Here is a 27411-nt window from a genome sequence, read left to right on the forward strand (position 1 = left end):
ACGATTGACAGGTTAAACGGCTATTCAATGAAGCAGTTAAGGGTAGATATTTTCTTTAGATTTTATCTGCGACAATCTTTAACTATATTCCATTATCACCTGCCAATCAATGTAACTCTTTTTCATTATCATATTGGTCTGTAGCAGCATTTCTCTGTATCACGGTTTTTCAATCGCTTGTGCAGAATTCTGCTGAAACCAGAAATTTGAAGAAAATGGGAAAGAAATCAAAGAAGTTTGCAACAGCAGCTCCTCCAGCAAAAGATCCAGGACTAAGTAAAAAGGGATTAATATCAGACACAACGTGTCTCAGACTGGGAAACACTAGCTGGGAGAGTATCTATAATCTAATTGAAGTTGAAGAGCCAGAAGAATTATCAGAAGAGGCCACAGCTGATTCAACTAATAAGTCTTAAGGAACTCTTAAAAAGTTGGCATTCTCCTTTCTTCACAGGATAGCAGTGCAAGCTAAAGTCCTCCCATAAAGTGATGTCGTGAGATGGGTGGTGGAAAAAATTCCAGTTACAAACAGAACCTTTTGCACAACTGACGGGAGGATATTCGGCTCATTTCAGCCTAATGATCTAAGGAAAATGTATCACTTACCTGAGCCTGAGAAGTGGTACAACAAAGCATTCCTAGAAGCTTTTTCAAAGGAAAACGAGTCAGAATCAGCCTCGATTAAGTAGTGGAGACACTTCCCTGAGAAGCACAAGCACGAATCATCGGGTAAGTACTCTGTAGACTCATTGGCTTCTCCTTACTGTTATGCCGGAGCTATGATGTGTAGAATGTGGGGAATACATGACTCTGCTAAATTCACTATAGAAATGGTCCCTCTAATGGAGGCTGCAATCAATGGCTATGTGATGGATTGGGCCAATATTTTATCTGATAAACTAGCCACAACAATTCTAGAGTATAGAGCAAATGTATATCATACTACTAGGACCATTCCCCCATTCTATTATAGTGCATTCATTATGGATACTGTTTGTTTCAATTCTAAATTTCCATTGCTCGGGTGGAGATGGATCCCCGTAGACCCTAAACCAATACATATCTATCATGAGCAGTTATGGAAGGCAAACTACAAAAATCATGTGTATAAAATATACAACAGTTTTATTTTGCCTATTTATTACTCTATTTTTGATAAGCCTGCTCCCAGGATACCTCTAGAAGCAGAAACGGATTGGACAGCAGTAAGCAGTTGGTTTAGTGAGGAAAATTTCACTTATATAAGGCTTTTTGCTAGCAATACAAAACCCCATGTCCTTCCCCTGTATGTACCTGATAAACTGTTAGCTCGGGAATTGGCTTATCAAATAACAGTAGATGGGACATCCATAACCCTTAAAAATTCCAAGAAATAGGTATGGCCTACATTTCCATTACAATGCAGCATTTTCACTCTTCATGATTACAAGCACACATAGAAGGAGACAAAAAAATTGCAAACACTAAAGCTTGCAACAATTCCTAACAGACAGTATGATCCCAGAAAGGTGGCCTATAATGTTTTTGACCAAGCCAAACATGCCAAATTTGATCATGAAGATGATGTCTTCGATGATCTATTTGCCTCATTTGAATCATTATTCCAAGTTAAAGCATTGACTAAAATTAAATATCAAGATGAAGGACTAGAAGTAAATAATAGGCTTAGAGAACAGAGGTTACAAACTCTACCTTTAGACCTCTAAGTCACAGCTCCTATAGTCTAGTCATCTGCTCAGGTTGAACAAATAGTTACTGGTAAGACTTTTGAAATGGAAAAGGTATCCGAAAAAGAAAAGGAATAAGAACAAGAATAGGGACAGGGAAAAGATACTCAACTCACGGATACAAATACTTAGATTGATCCCAAGCTTCTTAAAGAATGGCAATAGTTCGATTCCATTATAAGCAATACTGAGAACTTACAAGAATTTAGCATGCTTGAAGTGACAATTGGTCACAAGACAACAACTAATATGGTTCCAACTAAAGGAACCAGCGGCCCACCAATCACTCAAAAGGATATAGAGATAATTCCAGAAAATCCATCTGATGAAATCATCCTACACGTAGAAGAAATACCACCTTTATATGTCTTCTACAGCCCTAAGCATAGAGCTGTAGTAAAAAGATAAAGGAAAAAGAGAAAGATTGATCAACCTTCTCTTTTACCTACACAAATGGAGATGGCTAATGTGGTATGGAGAGAGGAAGTCAATCCTTCCAAAGACCTCACAAAACTCTCTCAATATGTTGGAGCATACTCAGCTAAAGCATCTGAAGTCAGCAATTTACTCAAAGAAAAAGATCAAACAATTGTTTCACTTGAGGCACAGGTATCTGAAAGGCAGCAGAGGATAGAATAGTTAGAGCACTAGTTAGCAGCACAACAACAATTAAATAACCATCTAAATGATCAATTACTCAAGGAGAAGCAAAGGATAGACCAAAGTGTAGTTCAGAAGCAAAAATAATTATCCCTACCATTGGCCAAGCTGAAGTTAATGAATGAACAATTGAGCAAAAAAAAAGATGAGCAAATCGCTCAACTATCACAACAAATAGAGAAGTTCAAAGGTTTTCCTCAAGCAGTAGAGTTCAAATCCGAAGCTCTCCAGATCAATAAAGCATTGATTAATCAATTAAATTTGCTATGTCATAATATTTCTCTTGCTGAGCCCCTCTATGAAATTTCTTCATCAATGATTGATAAATCAGTTGATGCAAGATAGAATTTGGAGCAGGCCGATGAGACATTAATAGACTTTCTTTCTTGGCAAGAAACCAAAGAAGGACAAGCTACAAATCTGCCTCAAATTCTAGAATCACACAAGGAAATTCTTTTCCTAGAATGGCAATCTCAATTGATGAAAGAAGAGAGGGCAACTTCAAGATGTAGATCAGCGACTGGTAATTTGATTGAATTAATCAATGATACACTTTATCTGCCTATTTTGATTTCAGAACGTACTCTAGGTAAACTGCCATCAGCTAAAGCATTAGAGTAGACATGCAAATAGGAATTAGCAAAGAAGGAGAGATTAATTGCGGGCATCCAAAGTTTAACTTGGGACACCTTTTGGTTCTTCTTGGTTAAACTACATAGTCAAAAGGCAGCAATAAAATGTTTAACCGATGCAGTCGGTTACATGATTCCAGAAATTAATGATGCTACGTATTCAGCCCAACTGCATTCGCATATGAGTCACCCTCCAAAATTGTAACCAATTCTCGCTATATACCAGCTCAAGCCAAAGGATAATCAGCCAAAATAGTGAATCGTTCTACCGACTGCAAGCATGTCTATTTCAAGGAGATTTTCATGATTTGGTTATACCACCTCACAACATTTTTATTTCATAGTTAGTTAGTTAGTAAGTATGTATAGACCCTTTCATTGTATTGGAAAGGATCCTCAATTTTTGTATCAAAAGTTGGATCGGGAGTTGCACTATTGTACTTTCGATATATATATTTGTATGAAGACTAGGCCTATATTCTGAATTTTAATGAAGAATGATTTGATAAGATATGCACTATTGCTTTTTGTGAGAGTATTTCTAAGTTGAAAGATGGGATCTGAATGCGATTGATATCAGAGGGGATTCAAATTACATATGGTACTATTATCTATCTCTTTGCTCCATTCTTTTATATGAATCAACGTTTATTCAATTATTTCTATCATTAGATATATGTATGTGTTTCAACAACAGTCCTTTTACTTATCACTATTGAATGTTCAAGGAATGTTATTCTTTCAATCGTATTTATGTCAATGATATATGAAGAATAGTGTAATAATGTTTTAATTATTATCATATGAATGAATGTCTTTATTTATAAGTGGAGTCATCTATATGCCTATTTGTAGATAAAGATCATCAAAAGTTGCACTAAAGTGGAAATTTCCCAGGATAGATTAGTTGTTTATAATTTTGCATTATAGAGTAAATCATCCATCATTATCATTAGATAATAGAAGATCAATCACTTATCCATCCTATTTAGAAACCATTTGGAAACTAGTCCCATTATATCCATTCGGAGCCAGCACACCGAACGAAAGAGGAGCTGCCTTTAAGGTCTAGACCGGGTAGTTTTCCCCGATGTTGATGCAGCGATTTTCAAGGCCTCAACATTTTTTGCGCTAGAAGGAGGGCATGATCTGTGAATGGCAAGAAAATCCAAACCTACAACCCATTTTGAGAGTAAATCTCCCTCCACCTCACCTCCAACTTCTTCTTTACATACTGGAACTCCAGTCTTCAAACGAGAAGAAGAGGAGACAACTACCACTGCTCAACGCCAACATATTTCAGATAAATTAAGTACTAAATCCCCTGAAGTACAGTCTCTCATCCATAAACTTCAAGGCTTCTCAATATCACCACAGAAATCTGAGGTATCTCAAGGCAGTGTGACTTCGCAATTCATTCCCTCTCACCCCCTCACCAGACTTCAGAGTGAAAAGCTTGGTATTGAACCTACTAAGTTACCTTTACCTAAAAGGAAAAGGGCAAGGAAAACAACTGAAGGATCTGATAGTGAAACAATCTCATCATCATCCTCCATTTCATCTTCTCCATTGCAAAGTCAACCATCCACTCCCCCATTACAAATTGTTGTTCAACAGGGAATAGGAACTTCAACATCAGCTTCGCAACTTTCTGGAATCTCAATATCTACCCTTTCCCAACCATCTGGAACTTCATCGACATTATCATCTACTATCTTGACAATGGCACAAAACCCATGGAGCAGTCCTGGTGCAGTCACTATGCATGCACCTTTGCATCCATTGCCAGCACACCCTAAAAAATGGTTGCCAAAATTTAATCCAGATGCAGGAATACCAGCAGACGAACATATTAACAACTTTATGTTATCAGTCAATCTAAAGGGAGTTACAGAGGAAGATGTGGTCATTAGGCTTTTCCCTTATACCCTACAAGGATCAGCTGGGTCTTGGTACTTTTCTTTACCATCAGGATCCATTACCAGTTGGAATATTTTTCAAGAACAGTTCTTGACTAAATACGGTGATGACAGATCTGTAGCAACATTAATCAATGATCTTTCAAATCTTAGGACAGAGTCCAAAGAACCTATAAAAGAATTCAATTCCAGGTTTAATAAACTCTTGAATAAGATCCCAACTGCCTCTAAACCTAGTGAACAAGTTAGAAGTGAATGGTATATAACAGCTTTACCTTCAAACATAGCTATCTTTGTAGATAGAGCTGGAAAACCTACTCTAGCAGAAAACATGAAAGAGGCAATTGTTGTGGAAAAACATATCACTGCTTTGGAAAAGAAAGCTACTCTTGAAGACAAAAAATCTAAAAAGGTCTCTTTCAAAGATGATTCAAAGAAGAAAATGGCTAAAGATCCATATGATATGGAGGGTCTTCAAAAAGTTCTCAAAACTATGTCAAATGAAATGGTAGAAATCAAAAAGCAGGTAGCTGAAACTTCAACAAAAAGGCCATTTAGGAACTTTAAGAAACCTGAATCAAAGCCACCAAATGCTATATCCAATGCAGACTCAGATCCAGAAGAAGATGAAGAAGAGGAGACTGTCTTATCATCTGAAGAAACTGAAGAAGAAGTAACTACTGAATGTCATGGGATGTGGGATTTCATTTTACCTAATTCCGATACAGAAAATGAACAGGAAGCTTTCCCAGTTACTACCAGGAGTAAAGGTACTTCTGAACCTATTCAAATAAATCAAAAGAAAAGAAACACCGGTACTCCTATAAAAAACAAAACTCCCACAAAGAAATCTCCAACCCCACCTTCTCAAAATCAGCCATCAGAGTCAAATCCACCTACAACAACTAAAACATTAGTAGTTACAGACTCTATGGACTACAACATTATTGAAGACATGAAGAAAACAAAATCAAATATTACCATGTTTGAACTCAATAAACTCAAACACCAACAAAAGTTGTTGCTTAAGGAGTTAGATGCAGTACCATCTTCTCCTCTTCCTAATGCTGTACTATCCCAAGCTGCCAATGAATCAAGTAAACCACTTCCTGGTAGAGTAGAACCTACTGATGCTGTTTTGATGGGAGATAGATCAAATTCCCATACTCCTCCTTTTCTCTTAACCTATGAGATCTATAATAGAAATCTACACAACTGTTTGATTGACTCAGGGGCTTCTTCGAATATAATGCCAGCTTTAGTTTGTTCCAAACTGGACATTGAACCCCAAAAGTCTACAATTCATATTGTTCAATTGGATAGAACTAAGGTCCAGGTTTTAGGAGAAATCAACTCAGTTACTATCAAGTTATCAGCTGATCCAAGAGTGGTTCAGAGAATTGATATTTTAATCACTGATATACCTAAATTCTATGGTTTGATTTTGAGTAGAGATTGGTTTGAGAAACTTCATGTTATATTTCCACCGATTGGTCTCATATGCGGTTACTTTATAAAGGAAAGCCAAATCAAATAAAGATCGATCAAGAGAAACATATGACTCATATCGTTACTGAGTTTGAACAAGAAAATCAACCAATAGCATTCAATAACAACATTTTGAGGAATTACTCATCTAAATCATTCTTTGGCAATTTTACTGCTCATCCATCACCCTTCTGAGTTAATAATTTCACCTTTCAAATTGAAATTTTTTCTCAAACAGATACATCAAGGTGTGTTAAAATTGCGAGGAAACTGTAAATAAAACTGTAGATAAATCTTTGTTTTGGTCATTGTATTTTGATGGGTCTAAATCTAGTGAAGGTGCAGGAGCGGGATGTATTTTAGTTAGTCCCAAGGGAGAAAAGACCATGTTATCATGCAGGTTGGAATTTGAATGCACAAACAATACGATTGAATATGAAGCCTTGGTTCAAGGACTTTATAAAGCAATTGGTCTTAAAGTTCAATATTTGAAAGTGTTCGGTGATTCAGAAATTGTTATAAGACAAGTCAAAAATACTATTCATTACCTTTCTAGTCACCTTAAACACTATCAGTCCTTGGTACAAGACCTAATATCTCAATTTTTGGCATTCAATATTTCTCCCATCCCTAGATCCCAGAATGCAGCAGCAGATTTACTAGCTAATGTTGCTTCTAAACTCCTTCCATCTGAAGATTACAGTCCCGATAGATTCTCAGTAGAATTAATTTTTAGGCCATCAATTCCTGATAATGTCACTAACTGGCAAGTGTTCAATCACGATGAAGACATTTTAAATTTCTTAACTTCTGACAAATCCTATGATGATCAAATTATTGATGAGAGTGACCATGACCTTCAAATGAAGGAAAATCTTGAAGAAAACTCAATACCTAGACCAGTGGTCAAGCTGGAAGATCTTTATGACATCAAAGACAGGTTTAAATAGGTTACTAATTCAAAGCTCCAAAGTTCAACTTTGAGATTTGAATTAATAAACCTTGGTACTGAGGACAATCCACAAAACATCAATTTGGGATTAGGACTTTCTTCAGAAGAAAGAATTGCATTCATTAGATTATTTCATAAATATAAAAATGTCTTCACTTGGAAATATGATGATTTGAAAACATATGATACATCTATCATACAACATACGATTCCAATGCTTTCTGAACAAAAACCAGTACAACAGAAATTAAGAAAGATTCATCCTAACTTAGAGAGTCAAATAAAAGCTGAATTAAATAAACTCTTGAAAGCTAAGATAATTTTTCCTGTTAGACATTCAAATTGGGTGTCCAATATGGTGCCAGTTAGGAAGAAAAATGGTGACATTAGAATTTGTATTGATTTTAGAAATCTTAACAAAGAAAGTCAAAAGGATAACTTCCCTCTACCAACAATGGAGCAAACTCTCCATTCAGTAGCCGGTTCTGAACCGATGTCCTTCTTAGATGGTTCTTCAGGGTATAACAAAATTTTGGTACACTCTGATGACAGACTTAAGACTACTTTTAGAACTAAGTGGGGAACTTATGCCTACCAAAAGATGCCTTTCGGGTTAATCAATGCTGGATCTATGTTCCAAAGAGTGATGGACATAGAATTCAAAAGACTGATCAATAAATTAGTAGTTGTCTATTTAGCTGATATTTCTGTATTCTCTAAGAAAAGATCAAGTCATTTGCATGATCTAAAACAAATATTTGAATGTTGCAAAAGGTATGGTATTTCACTCAATCCTAAGAAATCCTTTTTCGCTCTTGACCAAGGTAAACTCTTGGGCTTCATTGTTTCTAAAGATGGAATTTATATTGATCCGGATAGAATCAAAAAGATTTCTGATATTCCATTTCCTCATAATAAAAAATCCATGCAATCAGTTTTAGGTCAAATCAACTTTGTAAAAGGATTTGTACCAGATTTTTCACAGACTGTTTTACCATTACAAACCATGATTAAGAAAAATTCAGTGTTTAAATGAGGGCTTGTAGAAAAAGAGGCATTTGATTCTATCAAAAAATCAATCATAGATGCCCCTTCTTTAAGCACTCCTAATTTTTCAAATCATTTCATCTTATATACTCTTGCATCTGATTCGTCTTACGTATCAGTACTGACACAAATTAACGATCAAAACTTAGAAGCACCAATCTCATTTTATAGTTCAAACCTTCAAGGTGTTGAAATTAATTACTCGAAAGTTGAAAAAAAAGCCTTTGGCATATATAAAGCCATAAAACACTACAGACCCTTTCTCTTAAAAGCTCACACAAAAGTTATGGTCCCTTTTTCAGCAGTAAGACAATTACTAGTTCAAAGGGAATTAGGAGAAAAGCGAGCAAATTGGGTCACAACGCTACAAGAATATGACTTGGAAATAAAACTAGAAAAGATTGTCAAAGGCCAAGGTTTTTGCAGGTTGTTGGTAGGAGATTCTAACATTCAGGAACCTGAAGGTACAAAAGATACTGAAGAAATAAATCAGATAAGTACCACTGATCCTGAATCCCAATACGAAGATCTGATTTTCTATTTGAAAAATGGATATGCTCCTTCTAATCTTTCTTATAAAAACAAACGCGGCATAAGACTGAAAGAAAAAAACTTCATAATTATAGATGATATATGGTTTAGACGGAATTATGATTCAATTCTGTTAAGATGCTTAGAAAAATATAAAGCGCGAAAGGTCTTGCAGGAGCTACACGATGGACCAGCAGAAGGACATTTTGGAGCTGATACAACAGCCCACAAAATCATTCGTGCTGGGTATTACTGGCCCACCTTGTTCAGAGATACTCTTGAATATGTAAGGAAATGCCAAAGTTGTCAAACTAATAGTGGAAGATAAAGGAAGTCAGCTTTCCCTTTGCAACTAGTCAACATTGAACAACCTTTTGAATAATGGGGATTGGATATCATTGGAGAGATCATGCCACATTCGTCCAAACAACATAGGTATATCCTCATAGCCACTAATTACTTTACTAAGTGGGTTGAAGCAATTCCTTTGAAGACAACAAACTCTGAGGCAATCATCGAATTCATAGATCAGTTCATCATTACCAGGTTTGGTGTCCCAAACGCTCTTATTTTTTATAATGCATCTTACTTCTCTAGTAATTCTATATTTGACTTTGCTATCAAAAGGGGATTTAAGTTGAAATATTCTACAAACTACTACCCTCAAGGTAATGGTTTAGCATAATCTACCAATAAAAATCTCATCAAAATCATTAAGAGGACTATCGAGCAAAATCATAAAAACTGGCATAAGTCTTTGACATTTGCACTATGGGCTGACCAAATAACACAACATGCCTCAATAGGCACTTCTCCATTTAATCTAGTGTATGGAAAGGAAGCTATCATACCAACAAATTTAGTACTTCCCTCACTAGCCTTAGTGCAGTTTATTGAAGAAACTTCTTCATCCTCTATCCAAGTGAGACATGATCAGATCCTGAAACTAGAAGAAGAAAGGGAGAAAGCACGAATTATACATGCAAAACATCAGCAGATTATTAAGTCATCTTTTGATTCAACTTCAACCGGCTCAAAACATTTACATGTTGGTGATCTAGTTTTGAAGTGGGACAAAGCCCATGAGGATAAAGGAAACACACTCAGTTTCAGAAAATGTGTTTTGGACCATTCCAAATTAGCGAGAAGATAGGCCCTTCCATATTCATGTTGCAAGATCTATCAAGAAAGAGAGATTCTCTTCCTGTCAATGGCCTTATTCTAAAAAATTGAGGAGGTAACCCCTTCTCCCTCTGTAAATATTCAATTTTCAGCAGGATTTGTGTGAATAAATTAGTTTGTTTAAAATCCTAGCAAATAAAGTTGTGAAAAGCCTTCCATTGGTCTTTGCTATATTGAAAAAGTTACTCAAAAGAAAATAGTTTTAATATTTACTTTTAAGAAATGGAAGCCATGAAGGAAAAGGAAGATTCTAGGAAATTAGGTATAATTAGATTCTGAAAACCCCATTTTATTTTTGTGAAATCTTCTCAAAACTTAGAAATACTGTAAATCATTTTAAAGTTTTAGAAGCCTAAAAACAATTATCAATACAAAACAGAGACTGATTCAATCTTAGCATATTCAACTCTTACCCTATCATCCATATTCTCTTAAGGAGAAAATTGTTCATCCCATTCATCAAAGTTTATAATTACTCAGAGTGTAATTCTAAAATATATTTGATATAAAAGATAAGGGGTCTTATTACAAGCCTGCTTACCATGATCATGGGGGAATAGTTCAACTGACATTACCAATACTGCATACTAAAACAGGGTAATGGCTTATTATTATAAGACAAGGGGTCTCATCACGAGCCAGCTTGTTCAGTTAAATTACAACCAGTGAATGGCATTGTCAACAGCTGGCTACCAAACTAGGACAAGGGATTTTTATCTTACAAAAAAAGGGAAAAAGAAAATGCAATACAAAAAATGTGGAAACATATCTTTTGAATTCATTATTTTTAATTATACTCTGAAATGGATGGAACAATGAATGACAAGGTAATGTTGTCGAGACTATAGACGTTTGCTGGCAGTAGAGGCTCTACCTATGACAAAGGAGTCATTATAAAAGCTAAGTTGGAAAAGTCTTTTGTTTTATCATTATCAACCAATTAAGGTTTATTTAAAGCTTAGAATGTATTTAGTTTTAAGAAGAGAAAGAGATAGCAAAAATAGTTATCATTAAGTTCAGAATTTATGATTATCTAGTTATATTAGATTTTCTCTATCAATTAAGGTTTTCAGATCAAGAAAGTTAAAGTATTATATTACTTTCTCAGAGATAACTGTTTCTCCCAGTAAATCGCCAATTGTTGTGCTAAACAACAACCCCCCATTTCTTATAAAATCTTTATATAAAATTTTATATAAGAAATGGGTCCCTTTAAATCAACTTAGATAAGATTTGTGTATTCATAAATAAAATTGATATTAACCCATCATAAGAAAAACCCTTATTAAAAGGCTTAAGGTAAATGAATCATTATAAAAGCCTTTTGAATGAAAATAAACCGTGACTTTTAAAAATATTATAAAACTCTTCGTTATTGCGATAAAGCGATCAGAAGATCATATATCGCAATAACAAAGGAAACATACGCAAAGCCACAATGAACCTTATCCATTCTCTCCTATCCGAAAGGGCAATCGTAATCGGAAAATCGGAGAAGCCAAACACCAAGCACAATATAATCAATCCCCTTAATTCCTCCGATGCGATAAAGCATATCGCAATTGGCAAATTGGCGATGACAACAACAAGCCAACACATAAACAAAGACATGCTCAAAACCTCTGATGCGATAAAGCATATCGCAATCGGTAATCAGCAAAATTACATTGACAAGACAAGAAAGCCCGAGTCCATTCCCGATTGTGATATATTAATTAGGCGCACATCTTGAAAATGCATTTAAAATGGTTTGCATGCATTGTATCACCTTTCGGCGATCGAAGATATTTAAAGCAAGTATTAAAGCCTTTCCCTTGACATTCTCGATCGTTGATTTGTGATTTATCATTGATCATCCATCAAAGAAATCTAAGGCACGCTTGAATTAATTATTCGGCATATAAACAACATAATGGGCATTTAAAACCTTCTTTACCATGATTGATAGGTTAAACGGCTATTCAATGAAGCAGTTAAGGGTAAATCTTTTCTTTAGATTTTATCTGCGGCAATATTTAACTATATTCCATTATCACTTGCCAATCAATGTAACTCTTTTTCATTATCATATTGGTCTATAGCAACATTTTTCTGTATCACGATTTTTTCAATCGCTTGCGCAGAATTCCACTGAAACCAGAAATCTCAAGAAAATGGGAAAGAAATCAAATAAGTCTGCAACAAAAGCTCCTCCAGCAAAATATCCGGGACCAAGTAAAAAGGGGTTAATATCAGACACAACGTGTCTCGAATTGGGAAACACTGGCTGGGAGAGTATCTATAATCTAATTGAAGTTGAAGAGCCCGACGAATTATCAGAAGAGGCCATGGCTGATTCAACTAATAATTCTGAAGGAACTCTTAAAGAGTTGGCATGCTCCTTTCTTCAAAGGATAGCAGCGCGAGCTAAAGTCCTCCCATATACTGATGTCGTGAGATGGGTGGTGGGGAAAATTCCATTTACAAACAGAACCTTTTGCACAACTGATGGGAGGATATTCGGCTCGTTTCAGCCTGATGATCTAAAGAAAATTTATCACTTACCTGAGCCTGAGAAGCAGTACAACAAAGCATTCCTAGAAGCTTTTGCAAAGGAAAATGAGTCAGAATCAACCCTGATTAAGCAGTGGAGACACTTCCCTGAGAAGCACAAGCACGAATCATCAAGTAAGTATCTTGTAGACTCATTGGCTTCTCCTTACTGTTATGATGGAGCTATGATGTGTAGAATGTGGGGAATACATGACTCTGCTAAATTCACTATAGAAATGGTCCCTCTAATGGAGGCTGCAATCAATGGCTATGTGATGGATTGGGCCAATATTTTATCTGATAAACTAACCATAGCAATTCTAGAGTACAGAGCAAATGCATATCATACTACTAGGACCATTCCCCCATTCTATTATAGTGCATTCATTATGGATACTGTTTGTTTCAATTCTGAATTTCCATTGCTCGGGTGGAGATGGACCCCCGCAAACCCTAAAACAATACATATCTATCATGAACAGTTATGGAAGTCGTATTACAAAAATCATATGTATAAAATCTGCAACGATTTTATTTTGCCTATTTATTACTCTATTTTTGATAAGCCTGCTCCCAGGATATCTTCAGAAGCAGAAACAGATTTGATAGCAGTAGGCAGTTGGTTTGGGGAGGAAAAATTCACTTATAAAAGGCTTTTTGGTAGCAATACAAAACCCGATGTCCTTCCCATGTATGTACCCGATAAACTGTTAGCTCGGGAATTGGCTTATCAAATAACAGTAGATGGGTCATCCAAAACCCTTAAAAATTCCAAGAAACAAGTATGGCCAACATTCCCATTATGGTACGACATTTTCACTCTTCATGATTGCAAGCACGTAGAGAAAGAGACAGAAAAATTGCAAACACTAAAGCTTACTACAATTCCTAACAGATAGTATGATCCCAGAAAGGTGGCCTATAATGTTCTTGACCAAGCCAAACTTGCCAAATTTGATCATGAAGATGATGTCTTCGATGATCTATTTGCCTCATCTGAATCATTATTCCAAGTTAAAGCATTGGCTAAAATCAAATATCAAGATGAAGGACTAGAAGTGTTTAATAGGCTTAGAGAACAGAGGTTGCAAACTCTGCCTTTAGACCTCTTAGTCACAGCTCCTATAGTCCAGTCATCTGCTTAGGCTGAACAAATAGTTACTGGTAAGACTTCTGATATGGAAAAGGTCTCCGAAAAAGAAAAGGAACAGGAACAGGAACAGGGACAGGGAAAAGATAGTCAACTCACGGATACAGATACTCAGATTGATCCCAAGCTTCTTAAAGAATGGCAACAGTTCGATTCCATTATAAGAAATACTGAGAACTTACAGGAATTTAGCATGCTTGAAGTGACAATTGGTCACAAGACAGCAACTAATATGGTTCCAACTGAAGGAACCAGCGGCCCACCAATCACTCAAAAGGATATGGAGATAATTCTAGAAAATCCATCCGATGAAATCATCCTACATGTAGAAGAAATACCACCTTTAGATGTCTTCTACAGCCCTAAGCATAGGGCTGTAGTAAAAAGACAAAGGAAAAAGAGAAAGCTTGATCAACCTTCTCTTTTACCTGCACAAATGGAGATGGCTAATGTGGTATGGAGAGAGGAAGTCAATCCTTCCGAAGACCTCACAAAACTCTCTCAATATGTCGGGGCATACTCGGCAGCTACTATGGATAAAGCATCGGAAGTCAGCAATTTACTCAAAGAAAAAGATCAAACAATTGTTTCACTTGAGGCACAGGTATCTGAAAGGAAGCAAAGGATAGAGCAGTTAGAGCAGCAATTAGTAGTGCAACAACAATTAAATAACCAGCTAAACGAGCAATTTCTCAAGGAGAAGCAAAGGATAGACCAAAGTGTAGTTCAGAAACAAAAAGAATTATCCCTACCATTGGCCAAGCTGAAGTCAATGAATGAACAATTGAGCAAAAAAAAAGATGAGCAAATCGCTTTACTGTCACAAAAAATAGATAAGTTCAAAGGTTTTCCTCAAGCGGTAGAGTTCAAATCTGAAGCTCTCCAGATCAATAAAGCATTGATTAATCAATTAAATTTGCTATGTCATAATATTTCTCTTGCTGATCCCCTTTGTGAAATTTCTTCATCAATGATAGATAAATCAGTTGATGCAAGAGAGAATTTGGAGCAAGCCAATGAGACATTAATAGACTTTCTTTCTTTGCAAGAAACCAAGGAAGGACAAGCTGCAAATCTACCTCGAATTCTGGAATTGCACAAGGAAATTCTTTTCCTAGAATGACAATCTCAATTGATGAAAGCAGAGAGGAAAACTTCAATATGTAGATTAGTGACTGGTAATTTGATTGAATTAATCAATGATACACTTTATCTGTCTAATTTGATTTTAGAATGTACTCCAGGTAAACTGCCATCAGCTAAAGTGTCACGCGGAAAGAGTCGTTAGTGCAGACACAACCGACCTTCCTAGAAGCCTACGACTTTCTAATGACAAACAAGACAAATAAGAGCAATCCTTCCCTAAATATGCTTTTACAATATGAGAAATCAAGTGTTCAGATCCCACCTGTAATCCAACGTTGTTGTAGTAGTCCAGCTCCGTTGATCCGGATGAGCTCCTCCTTCACTTCGAAAACCTGCATTCACTAACAATCAAACGATTAAATAGCACCTGAATATCACATAAAATAAAACATATTTAACATATAGACCGAGAATATGAAACAACTCATAAATAACAAATTGTTGAGAAGAATGGACTAATTTGTATTAAAAGGTAACAAAAGGAACCATTACAAACTGAGCCTTGGTGTTGTGCAAGCTCCTCCCAGGGTCCACAAGAGTTTTCCCTTACTCTGATCAGCTCACCCACCTCCCAATAGAAACAAGTAAAGATGGTAATCTCTCCTCACAAGCTTCTACAAGGAAGTCCTAATTCCAGCAGCATCTACCCTTAGGAATGTTCAGCTTTCAACCTCCCCTCCCTTTGGCCCAATGCCTGTATTTATAGTGCTCTAGAGGAAGTTATTCAGGTCCACCATCAATGGGATAAGCCCCTCTTTGGATGGGATAGCTCCCCTCTTGATGGGATAAGTTCCTCTTAGGTAGGGATACATGAACCATCTGGAGGCGCTTCATACACGTCAAACAAGCTTCTAGAAGACTCTAGAAATGACCACAAATAACTTTTTTGGAGTGAAACTTGTGCCTTTTGACCTTTACAGGAGTATGCACCCACCCCTTTACATACAAAGCGTACAAGTACGCAGGTATTGTGAACTTGGGTTGCGTACACGCAGGTAAGGCTAAGAGAAACTGCATACCAGAGATAATTGACTTTTAATGACTTTCTCTCTTTCTTGAAGTTTGACATGGAGAGCAGAGGCATGAGACTTGCCAAGGAGGATAGTATGACAGTGGATGGAGCCATACTAACTGCAAATAGTCATGGTGACATTTTTTAGTGTAACAGATTGCCCCCTAAAGTGCGAAGCCTGTAGTAGATTAGGGTTTTTATGATCTAGGAAGGGTGAAGTACTTTATCATTTCAAGAAGTATCTTGCAGAGGACCTGGTCAGAACCTGCAAATATTCAACACAAAATGCATATATAAGATGATATCATCGCTGAGGTAGGCATTCCCATACTCAGATTGAAAAATTTAACTAACAATCTAACTACTGCTCTGATACAAGAATGATTTTGCAGTACATTACAATCATAGACTTTTGTAGACATAGTATGGACGCAGCCATCTGTTTATGATTAGTCTACCATATAATGAATACAAAACTCCTCGCAGCCTGGATGGTGGAAACTAGATCCAGGGTCTTCACTTCTACTTCCCGAATTGGTACGATTCTATCCATGCGAATAAATGAGTTGATGTCGAGCATGGTAGAAACCACTTGATTACCGGTCGATGATGTAAACTGTTAACAAGTGTGAGAGAGACCACCAATAATGTCAATGGTTCTCAAAGTACCCAGTACAATCCATGAAATGTGAATGAACGAGTTGATGTCGAACACGTCACGGAATCCTTCGATCGAAATTCAATGATGTAAACTGTCGTCAAAGGCGAGAAACCTGCCATTGATGCATGCAGACTTCAAGGTACTGACGATTTCTAAGTCATCTTTCTAGATAATGTGCTGATGTCGATAGAAAGCGACCCGTTGCAGGCAAGCCCACAACACGAAATCATTGTTCAAGTTGAAGAAATGTTGCTGTAAGGACTGACTCAGGGATGGTCAAATGGATGACAAGTATTTTGCATATGAATGGTTTATTTGCAGAGACCTCTTGAACACATAACGACACGACAGATGGCTTGGTGACGATTGACACAAAGTTAATACCCGGAAACGGTTGAAGACTTTCAAAGTGGTTTGATCAACTTTAAGGCAAAGGATTTCCCAACCCAGGTGAATGAAAAATGTCGTGTTCAAGAGCGGTGATAAGGTTCTTCTGTAATAAAGGATAACAAATAGGTTCATTCTTCTCTCTTTTCCCCCACCATTTCTGGCAAGTACCTCTTTATTTTTTACAAGCTTGAGGAGGATAACATATGCTTGATTATAAGCTCATCCTTCGGATGAGTCCAACTTAGTTTAGATTCGGACCCTAAGAAGGAGTGGTCCGTTCATGTTTGTAATCGAAAAGGTCCTTTACTGTGAAATTTTAACGAGTCCAGTATAGGAGAAACTCGGCGTTTTTCAATTTTAGAGAGTCTGAAAAAACTAAAGAAGACTCCAAGGTGAAATTTTTCGTAAGTTTGTGTCTCCCAAGCCCGAAAAAAGTATAAAATAATACCTGAGAGAACCGCTTAGTCTTGCGACCAAGGAGTACTTTCATGATTAGTGCCTCTGACCTGAAAAGTAAAAAGCTATCAAGGACACGTCGTTTTATTTCCGTATCGAGTTTGAAACGACAAAAACCCGGCAATCTTTTCCTATTTTTGCGGTCAGAAAAGAGCTATAAGGGGACCGTCTTTTAATTCCGTTTTAACGAGTGTAAAAGAAACGCTCGGCAATCTTTTCATTTTTTTGGAGTCAGAAAAGGGCTTAAAAGATGACTCTGATGTCTTGGTTTGTGAAAAATGATGATTTTACCCTAAAGTCCTTTTGTCCTGCACAAAAACGACACATTACTCATACCTGTTTAAGATGGGCAAAAATACATTGAAAAATATCTTTTCATGGTAAAAAATAAACAAACTTAGCATTCATTCATCCAAAAAACCTATAAAAAGACTTTTTACCATGTCATTTTTACCATTTTACTGTTGAGGCTGAGAAAAGGGCTTTTGACAAGAAACTTCCCGTGGACTTTGCGGAGAATCCGACCGTCAGAATCGAACGCCGTCTCTTTCAGGTATTTCACAACATCCTCCTCTTCAATTTCATCCGTTTAGAATTTCATTTCAAGTTTTAGTTTGATTTTTTGGAGGGTTTAGGGTTTTAGAGTCCGCCTTTCAGGGGACGCAGGTGCCCCATGGGCGACCTGCGTACCCCGACTTTTTCGTATATGGGAAAAAGGTCGGAGTACGCAGCCCACCTTCAGAACAGTTGCGTACCGCCGCTCTGTTTTCTAAACGTGGGGTGCGTACTCCGCGCAAAGCGGATTTTCAAACCCCAAACACAAAAATCAACCATCAAATTTTAATTTTATGAATTCTAATCAATGTTTTTTGGTGTGTAGATTGCTCACCATGCTAGATTGGCGTGAAAGAGAACACGAAGATGTCGATTTGGCTGCAATAGGTCATCAACCTTCCATTGATGCTTTAAAGGCATGCGGTCTCTACAAGTATTGGGCCATACCTGGCATGAGGGCCCAGGTGCCATTCTTAGAGTGGCTGGTTGAAAGGTGGAACATTCAGGATCAATGCTTTTACATCGGAGAACACCAGCTCGAGATAGAGTCCTCCGACATATACCTTCTCACTGGCTTGCCTAACAGGGGCGAGCAACTCTCTCTATTCGGGACTAGGCCGGGTGGCCAATCCCTTGCTAGTCTCCGGCTAGAGTGGTGCAACAATCAAAACCAGGATAAGGAGATAGAAATCAAATACATATCCCGACCTGAACTTATGGTAATTGCCTTTACAGTTACCAGACTTTGCGGTGCTGCCGCTTTGCACATAGCCACTGGTTCCCAAATGCGGATGGCTATAGACTGCTTCCGAGGCACCATTTTCAACTGGTGCGATGCTGTGTTGGCCAATATGAAGGGCCAACTAACCAGGGCAAAGAACGGACAACTGAAGACTTTTGGATATGGGCCTTTAGTTGTGAGCTTTGCCCTAGAGAGAGTTCCAATGCTGATCCCCCAGCATCTTACAGTTCCAGTTGGGGCTCCTCGGGAGTCTAAGTTGACGAGATGGGTTGCGGTAATGGCCCGGCATCCTGATGAGGGAGCAACAGTTGTTCGATTTCCTGATGGTTACTTTCACTGGCTGGAGGGCCAGGTCTTTGCGATTCAGGATTTTCCTTATGCCGGAATGGATTTTCGCAATGATCCGGACATGGTTCTTCCACAGGGAGAACAATGGGACGACAGAGGTATTTCATTTTTCACAAGTTTTTTAAATTATCTATATTTTTTTGTTTTTTATATATCGTCTCAAAACTGACAGCACAAATTTTCAAAATGCAGATGTAGGTCCACGGCGTCCGGCCAATCTCCGGGCTTTTGAGAGAAGAGTACCAGTTGTACCAGCACCAGCCCCACAGGATGCGACTGCAGAGACTTTAGCCGAGCTAGAACAGGATCTAGAGCGTCTGACGGCGGGTATACCAGAGACCATTATAGATGACATTCCTATTTGACTTCAGCGCTATGTGGTCGCAGTCCCAGGACCTTTCAGGAGGTTCCCGTGTAGGGTAGCGCGGGCAGTGGTCTCGTATAGAGAGCACCACTAGTGATTGGCTAGTCACTTTTGTAGACACATATGACATTTTTGGTTTTTTGTACTTATCATTTTTGCCGATCATAAGGTGTTTTTCAACCTATGATCGAAGACGATGTATATTTTTTGACACACTTCTATCTATATATATCATTATTACCAGCTTATTTTGTTAAACATGTGTGATGAAATGTTTATAAATTTACATTTATGATTGTTACAAATTTCTATTTAACATTCGAGACGCCATTGCATCTGCTAATGTATTTAAAGACCTTGGAATATGCTGATATTCAATGTAATCAAATTCACGTTCCAAGAGACGCACCCTCAAAAACAATCTTAATAACACCGGATTTCTAATGGCATAGACTCTATTAAGCTGTAATACAACGAGTTCAGAATCTAACCTCACTATAAAACTCCGAATCCCAAATGAAATAGATTCATATAATAGTTCAATCACTGCACTGTATTCTGTAATGTTATTTGTTGTTTGACCGAGGCTCACCCCATGCATAGAAACTAACTCGTCAGAGGGCGAATAGATAACCCAAGCTGCGGAAGAGATATTCTGTGTACTACGACAAGCACCATCAGCAAATCCAATGTACGTTTGGAGAGGCGTCGACATCTGCAATATCAAGAGTAAAACCAAGATAAGCCAGAATAACGACGAAAAACACACTCTCTAAGCTAAGCACACTGTCTAAACTAAGCAAACATACCAGCTAGAAAGAAAAATTAACCTAACTAAACTAACTAAATCTCCATACCCACCATTTAAGCATAATACCTCTTTAAGTAAAGTCCATTTCTGGGCTTACCCAAAGAGTCCCCATCAAAATCTACCAGCTCATAGGCCCCTTTCGCTAGCTTTTGCTTGACAATGTAGGGCCCATGCCACATGGGAACGAATTTTCCAGCACCTAATTTATCGTTATCTTGATCATATAATAGCACTAGGTCTCCTTCCGAAAAATTACGAGGGGTCACGTTACGATCATACTGAGCTTTCATCCTTTTTGTGTGAGTCTCGATTGCCAAAGCAGCATCACGTCGAGTCTCATCTAATTTAGCTAAGTATAACAGACGCTTCTCCTCTTCGGAAGTAGCTGGGAGTAATTCGATAGCCATTTGAAGTGATGGGATTTCGCATTCAATGGGCAACACTGCTTCCAAACCATAAACTAGTTGGAAAGGAGTGAACCCTGTTGATGTTTTCACTGAGGTTCGGTACGCCCAGAGCGCTGAAAATAACATGTTATGCCAATTCGACCGATGAATACCAATGATTCGTCGGATCATGATAACCAGAACTTTGTTGATGGATTCAACCAAACTGTTTGCTTGAGGATAATAAGGAGTAGAACTATCATGGCATAAACCAAGCTGGCTTGTAAGTTCGGTCATCATAATGTTTCGAAAATGGCGTCCATGGTCAGTGATTATCGCTTGTGGGACACCAAACCTAGCAATAATATGATTGAATATGAAAATCGCTGTTGTTTTGCCGCTTGCCTCGAATGTAGGCATCGCCTCGGCCCACTTAGTAAAATAATCAACCGCAAGGATGATATACGCATGCCCCCCGGCCGAGTGAGGGTTACATGTAATAAAATCGATACCCCATTTAGCAAAAGGACCAACGGCAATTATAGGGTGGAGAGGAGCAGGTGGTGCGCGCATCTTGCAATCAAACACTTGACAGTTGTGGCATTTCCGGACCGCAATGATACAATCTTTAAACATAGACGGCCAGAAATAGCCAGCACGCAACACCTTCTAAGCTGTGGCATACCCAGACATATGACCGCCACATGCTCCAGAATGACAGTCATTCAGAACCCTTTCTGCCTCTTCATGAGTTAAGCAATGACGAAAAACCAAGTCTGCCCCACGACGATAAAGAGTGTCTCCAATAATTTTTTACTGTTGGGACTGGAATCGAATTTTCCGACGTTCCGACTTTGAAGCTTCGGGCCGAAAGGATTGGGTTTGGAGATAGACGATTATATCCCCATACCACGGATCTAAAGTGCTGATAAGAAACAGAGATTCATCCGCAATGGGTTCCTCTGCCACAGTTTCCGTGTCAGCACGCGGGAAATCACACATCAATTCCGCAAAAACTAAGGATTTCTTAGACTTGGACTTCTCGAACTCCAAATTGAACTCCTGCAGGATAACAATCCATTTGGAGTACTTGCCCCCTAGCAATTGTTTAGTCAAAATATAGATCATAGGGTTGCAATCCAAAATCACTGTAGTTTTACGGAGAAGAATGTAATGACGAAAACGCTGGACAGCCTGAACAGCTGCCAGGGCCAATTTCTCCACATGCGAATATTTTAGCTCAGTGGGATTTAACGTCCTACTAAGATAATATATCACATGTTCCGTTCTGAATTCATCTTCCTGAACTAAGACCATTCCAATGGTGGAGTGGGAGGCGGCGAGATACAAAAAGTAATCCTGGTTGTAGTTGGGAGGATGCAGCAACGGTGCATGGGTTAACGCGTGCTTAAGTGCATCAAAAGATTTCTGAGCTATCTCATCCCAAGAAAATTGAGCGTTTTGTTTCAACAACCAGGTGAAACCCTTTGTAACCTCGGCATAGTTAGGAATGAATCGACGTAAAAAGTTTGCTTTCCCCTGCAAACTTTGGAGTTGGCGCAGACTCGAAGGAGGAGGCAATTTGATGATGGCTTCGACCTTCGAGGGATCGATGCGGATACCGGCTTTTGAAACAAAAAATCCTAGCAATCGTCCCACTTCTATGCAGAAGACACATTTGTGTGGGTTCAACCGAATTCGATAATGCCGACACCTCATAAAAATAGCGCGTAAGTGGACAAGGTGATCAGCTCGATGTAAAGAATGAGTAGGCAAATCATCGAGATACGGTTGCACAATGTGCTTGATGTCGTGAAACGCGTAAGACATTGCCCGTTGGAAAGTGGCTCTGGCATGCTTAAGTCCAAAAGGTAATTTGCAGTAAGAAAATGTCCCCCAAGGACAAATGAAAGCCGTTTTTGGTTGATCGACAGGTAGAATATTGATTTGGTTGTAACCAGAAAAACCGTCCATAAAGGAAAATATTTCACTGTCGGCACAATCATCAATTATTTGATCGATATAGGGCGTAGGATAGTTGTCTTTTGGACAAGCATGATTTATATCCCTATAGTCGATGCATATTCTTATTGTTCCTTGCTTCTTGTTAACCGGAACAATATTCGATACCCAATCCGTTAACGGGATCGGATAAATGAAACCTGCTTTCAATAGCTTCTCGACTTCTGCTTTAATCGCAGCCGCTTTCCTAGGGTGTATCTAACGCAGACGTTGCCGAACGAGTTTAGCGTCTGGGTAAGTCTTGATTTCATGAACAACAATGGAGGGATCAATTCCTGGCATTTCCTCATAGGACCAGGCAAACACGTCGCGGAATTCTTGAAATAGGACCTTGTATGTTTGAATTTCGTTATTTGTACACGAGGCACCTATATGAATGTTTTCAATAATTCCGGTTTTGACTGAAATGTCAATGGCAATAGTTTGGGAAATGTTTCCCAAATTCAACTCTGAATCAGGATGTTTCGTGGGATTCTGAGCATCCTTGACATATTCAGCTGTAAAAATTGATGAAAAATCATTTTCAAAGTCATCACCCTCAGGTAGAAACGAAGATCTATGATGAAGATCTTCCCATGGTAGATCGTCTACACTTAGGATTTCGCGAAGTTGTTCGTCAGATGACACGACTTCAGGAAATGTTATCCGTTCTGAGGTTGATGTGAAAAGTGATTCCTCACGGACCACATTCATTTGGTCGAATTGGGTTGAACTGGAGTCGGAAAAAGACTGCACGGCCTCATAAGCAATTTCATATTCAGATGGGACAATCCAAGGATCATCGTAAATAATAGTGTCTGAAGTAATCATATGAATGGATGCAAATGAAGGGTCTGCATTGATCGAAGGAAAAGGAAAAGTTCCCAGTAAACCGAAATCTTTAACTAATCCTACACCAACATCCTTGTAAGGGATAGTCGTTTTACCGACATGCTGGATACTCTCTGAAGAGGCTGGGTCAGATGAAAAGTAAGCCAGCTGGTCTATCGTCACGATCTTACCATTATGTGGAAACTTTATAACTCTGAAGACCAATGACACGACCGCTGTCATAGCGTAAGACCAACTGCGACCCAAAAGAAGGTTGTAGTCTAGAGGGGCATCAACCACCTCCACATCCAGACTAACAGTTTTTCCTTCAACCCCTATAGGAAAATCCTGTAGAATGCCAAACGGATGGAACCCACGGCCATCAAAGGCCTTAAGAATCGTCGGGGATTGGTTCAGTGAAGGAGAACCAAGCGATCTCCAACACTGAATCGACATAATACATGTAGAAGCTCCTTCATCAATTATAGTCCGATGAATAGGCCTGTTTTTTACTATCACTGGAATCTGGAAAGCCATCTGATGAGGGAGACGTGGTGCACTATTTTCTAGATCAAAGATTATCAGGTTCGGGTCCTGAATATCAACAGCTCCTATAGCCGACAAGAGTAATTTTCGTTGTGCTGGGCATGATTGCAGCACTTCCAAAGCCGACATTGCTGAGGGTGAAACAGCTAAATCCTCAACAATGTTATAATTCTGAGCTGCTCTCGCATGTGGATTGAAAGAAGACTTTCGAAGTATACCCTTGGCGGGCGGTTTGATTACCAAGTCCGGATTAGGTTTCTCGATCTGTAGTGGATCGGAACCGGGAGCTGAGGTTGATGGATTAGAATGAGAAGATTCTGCTTCTTTGCCATCAACAGGATTCTTACTACCATAATCTTGCGATCGAGTCGCAATCCGTACATGAGACATCATCAATATGGGTTCTTCACTGGCACTCGAGGAAGAACCTATCTTTTTACTCTCCTGCTACGGAAATGGATCTTTCAAAACAGCAGGAGTTGGGGAACCTTTAACGATTTTCACAACCTCCGCCCGATGAGGGCAATCTCTTGTGAAATGATCTTCTTCACAAATTAAACAAGGATAGCGAGGTTTGCGCTTTTCGTCGTTAGATTCCGACTTCTCTTTTTTCTCCTTTGGAGCCTTGTCTGCTTTATCCTTCTTCTTGCCTTTCTTCTTACCACCGTTTTTTGATTTAGCCGTAGATGACTCTACAGCGTGAATGTCGGCGGTAATTTCAGGAGAAGATTCTCCTATCGGGGAGTTTGGTAAGGTTATTATTGGAGAAGAATTCTTTGAGGATTTCTTCTTACTTTTAGTATTCACCGTACCAATCATGCCATCAGCAGCATGAGACCCCGAAGGAGCAGCAGCGATTTGATTCGACTTAGGAAGATCTGGGATCTTCTCGTGCAACGTACCCGACTGAGTGTAAACTAAGTCAAGGTACTGGGCTTGAGCAATGACTTGCTCCTCAGTAACTACTCTGGCCTTAGCTACATCTTCAGTAATCTTCGGTAATAATGATTTTACAAACCATTCAGCTAAGATTTGGACCGGGATAAAAACTTTCACTAAACGTCTTCGACGTCTCCATTCGTGAATATGATCGGAAATATAAGTGGAGGTCGACTGTTTTAATGAAGTTTATAGCTCCGTGCCGTTATCGTATCTAACCGGCAACTGAAAATGAGTTAGGAACGAGGTATCTAACTGGCTAAAATTGTAAAAAGAGGCCCGTGGTAACTCAATGTACCACTTGGCCGCGAGACCAATGAGCATACGCTGGAAAAGACGTAAGCGGATCGAATCATCCAAGATAGAATTTGAAGCACACCAGAGGTGGTAAGTCATCACGTGATTGGACGGATCCTCTCCATACTTACCTTCAAACTTGAGTATATCACTGGGCAACTTATTTGGCATTGGCGGCCAGAACGGAAGATATTGAATTGGATCGTTCGTTAGGCGCGTCAAGTCTGGTAAATCCAAAGTTGCGATAAACGGTAACTGTCGGTTAGGATCTCTAAAACTCTGGGTCACAAGACCAGTCCCAGGAGGAGGATATCCAGGATAACTTGGAACAGGAATCGCATTTGGGATATTATATCCTCTTGGAAAACCAGGATTAACCGGACCGTACTGGGGTTGCTGAGGTTGTTGATAAGTGTATCCAGGATACGGTTGATACTGGTAAACCGGTTGCTGGACAGCAGGACCGAGTTGGTACTGTCCCTGGTACTGTTGGTAGGTAAATTGAGGTTGACTTGTTACAACAGTACTTAAACTAGGCTGCCCTACAGGCATCTGGACCGTGGTTTGAATCGTAGATCCGGACAACGGTAAAGATGTCTGAGGAGTGGTTGCAGAGACAGTAGAAACCGGAGCTGTCGATACTCCAGAAGTAAGTGCGGTAGATGTTGCGGTAGTTGCAGCAGTCGTTTGAGATGGAGTATTAGGTGCAATTGGCGGCTGAGTAACTACCGAAGTTACAGAAGTTTGAACATTCGACTGGACAGGTTGCGGTTGCTGGGGTGAACCAGAAACTACGGGTTGTCCAGTTTGAGGTAACAACTGTATACTTGGCTGCAACACCTATTGACCTTGTGATGGATCCCACACTATCATTCCGGGGTATTGACCCGTAACAGGTTGAGGATACTGAGATCCATAACCGGATTGAGGATAGGATTGATAACTGAAAGGTACAGTTCCCATACCTTGAACATATGACTGACCTTGAGGTGGTTGATAACCTTGACTCGAGTATTGACCTTGAGGTTGATAACCTTGGGGTAAATACTGATACTGGGGTTGACCTTGACCTTGAGGTTGATACCCTTGAGGTTGATACCCTTGGGGTTGATACCCTTGAGGTAAATATTGATACTGAGGTTGACCCTGGGGTACATATTGAGGCTGGGGTTGACCTTGAGGCATGTATTGTACTATGGGTACATACTGGCCTTGAGGTTGCCCCCCAGACACAATTTGTGTACCTTGAGGTTGCCCCCCAGGCGTTAATTGAGGCTGCCCCCCAGGCGGTAATTGACCACCTTGAGGTTGAGAAACGGGAACTGAACCTGACATCATGTAAATGTCCCCTACACCCAACGATTTATTACCATGGTTTCCAGCTAATAACCCATGATCAATGGGTTGAGGAGATGCCCCCGCAAAGGTACCAGAAAGTGACTCATACCCGGTGGGAACAAAAGGACCGTCGTGCAAGAAATATTCAGGAGATTGAGTGAACACGGACAACTGACCAGACATATTTACAGGAGTATAAATACCTCCAGGTGGAAAAGGAGTACGAGGTGGAGAAAAACCTACCCCTGAGTTGTCTAAATAATTGGTTAACGAAAGGTACCAAGTAGTACTTCTAGGAGGACTGTAAAAGATAGATTCACGCTCCCTTAGATCAATAGTAGGTTGATCTTCAAGGATGGATACGCCTAATTCTTCCTCTGGAGTAAGTTCTTCAATAGCTATCAAACCAGTAGGAAGATTTTCGGTGATGACTCTTTCTACCCTAGGTGAATCTGGTACACTAGAAGTTGGAGTAACAGGTTCAGATATTTCAGGTTCTTTGCCTATATCACTAGTAGATGAAAAACTACCAGCAAGCTCAGAAACTGCAACAGCTTCAGGATTATAACCTGTTTCTAGACTTTGGTAATCTTGATGGACTACCAACGAAGATTCTCCTTCTTCAGGTGAACCTACTCTACTGCCACTAGGAGGAGTTACAAGGACCTTTAAACCTTCGTAATGACTCGGGACGTCTTGAGGAGGTTCACCCCGAAGTCTATGGGATTTCCTCAACAATTCGGCCATAGAAACAACCTGAGGAGACTT

Source organism: Pinus tabuliformis, chromosome 9, assembly GCF_031772625.1.
Source record: "Pinus tabuliformis cultivar Carrire ecotype Pingquan chromosome 9, CPIR1, whole genome shotgun sequence".
Lineage (NCBI taxonomy): Eukaryota > Viridiplantae > Streptophyta > Pinopsida > Pinales > Pinaceae > Pinus > Pinus tabuliformis.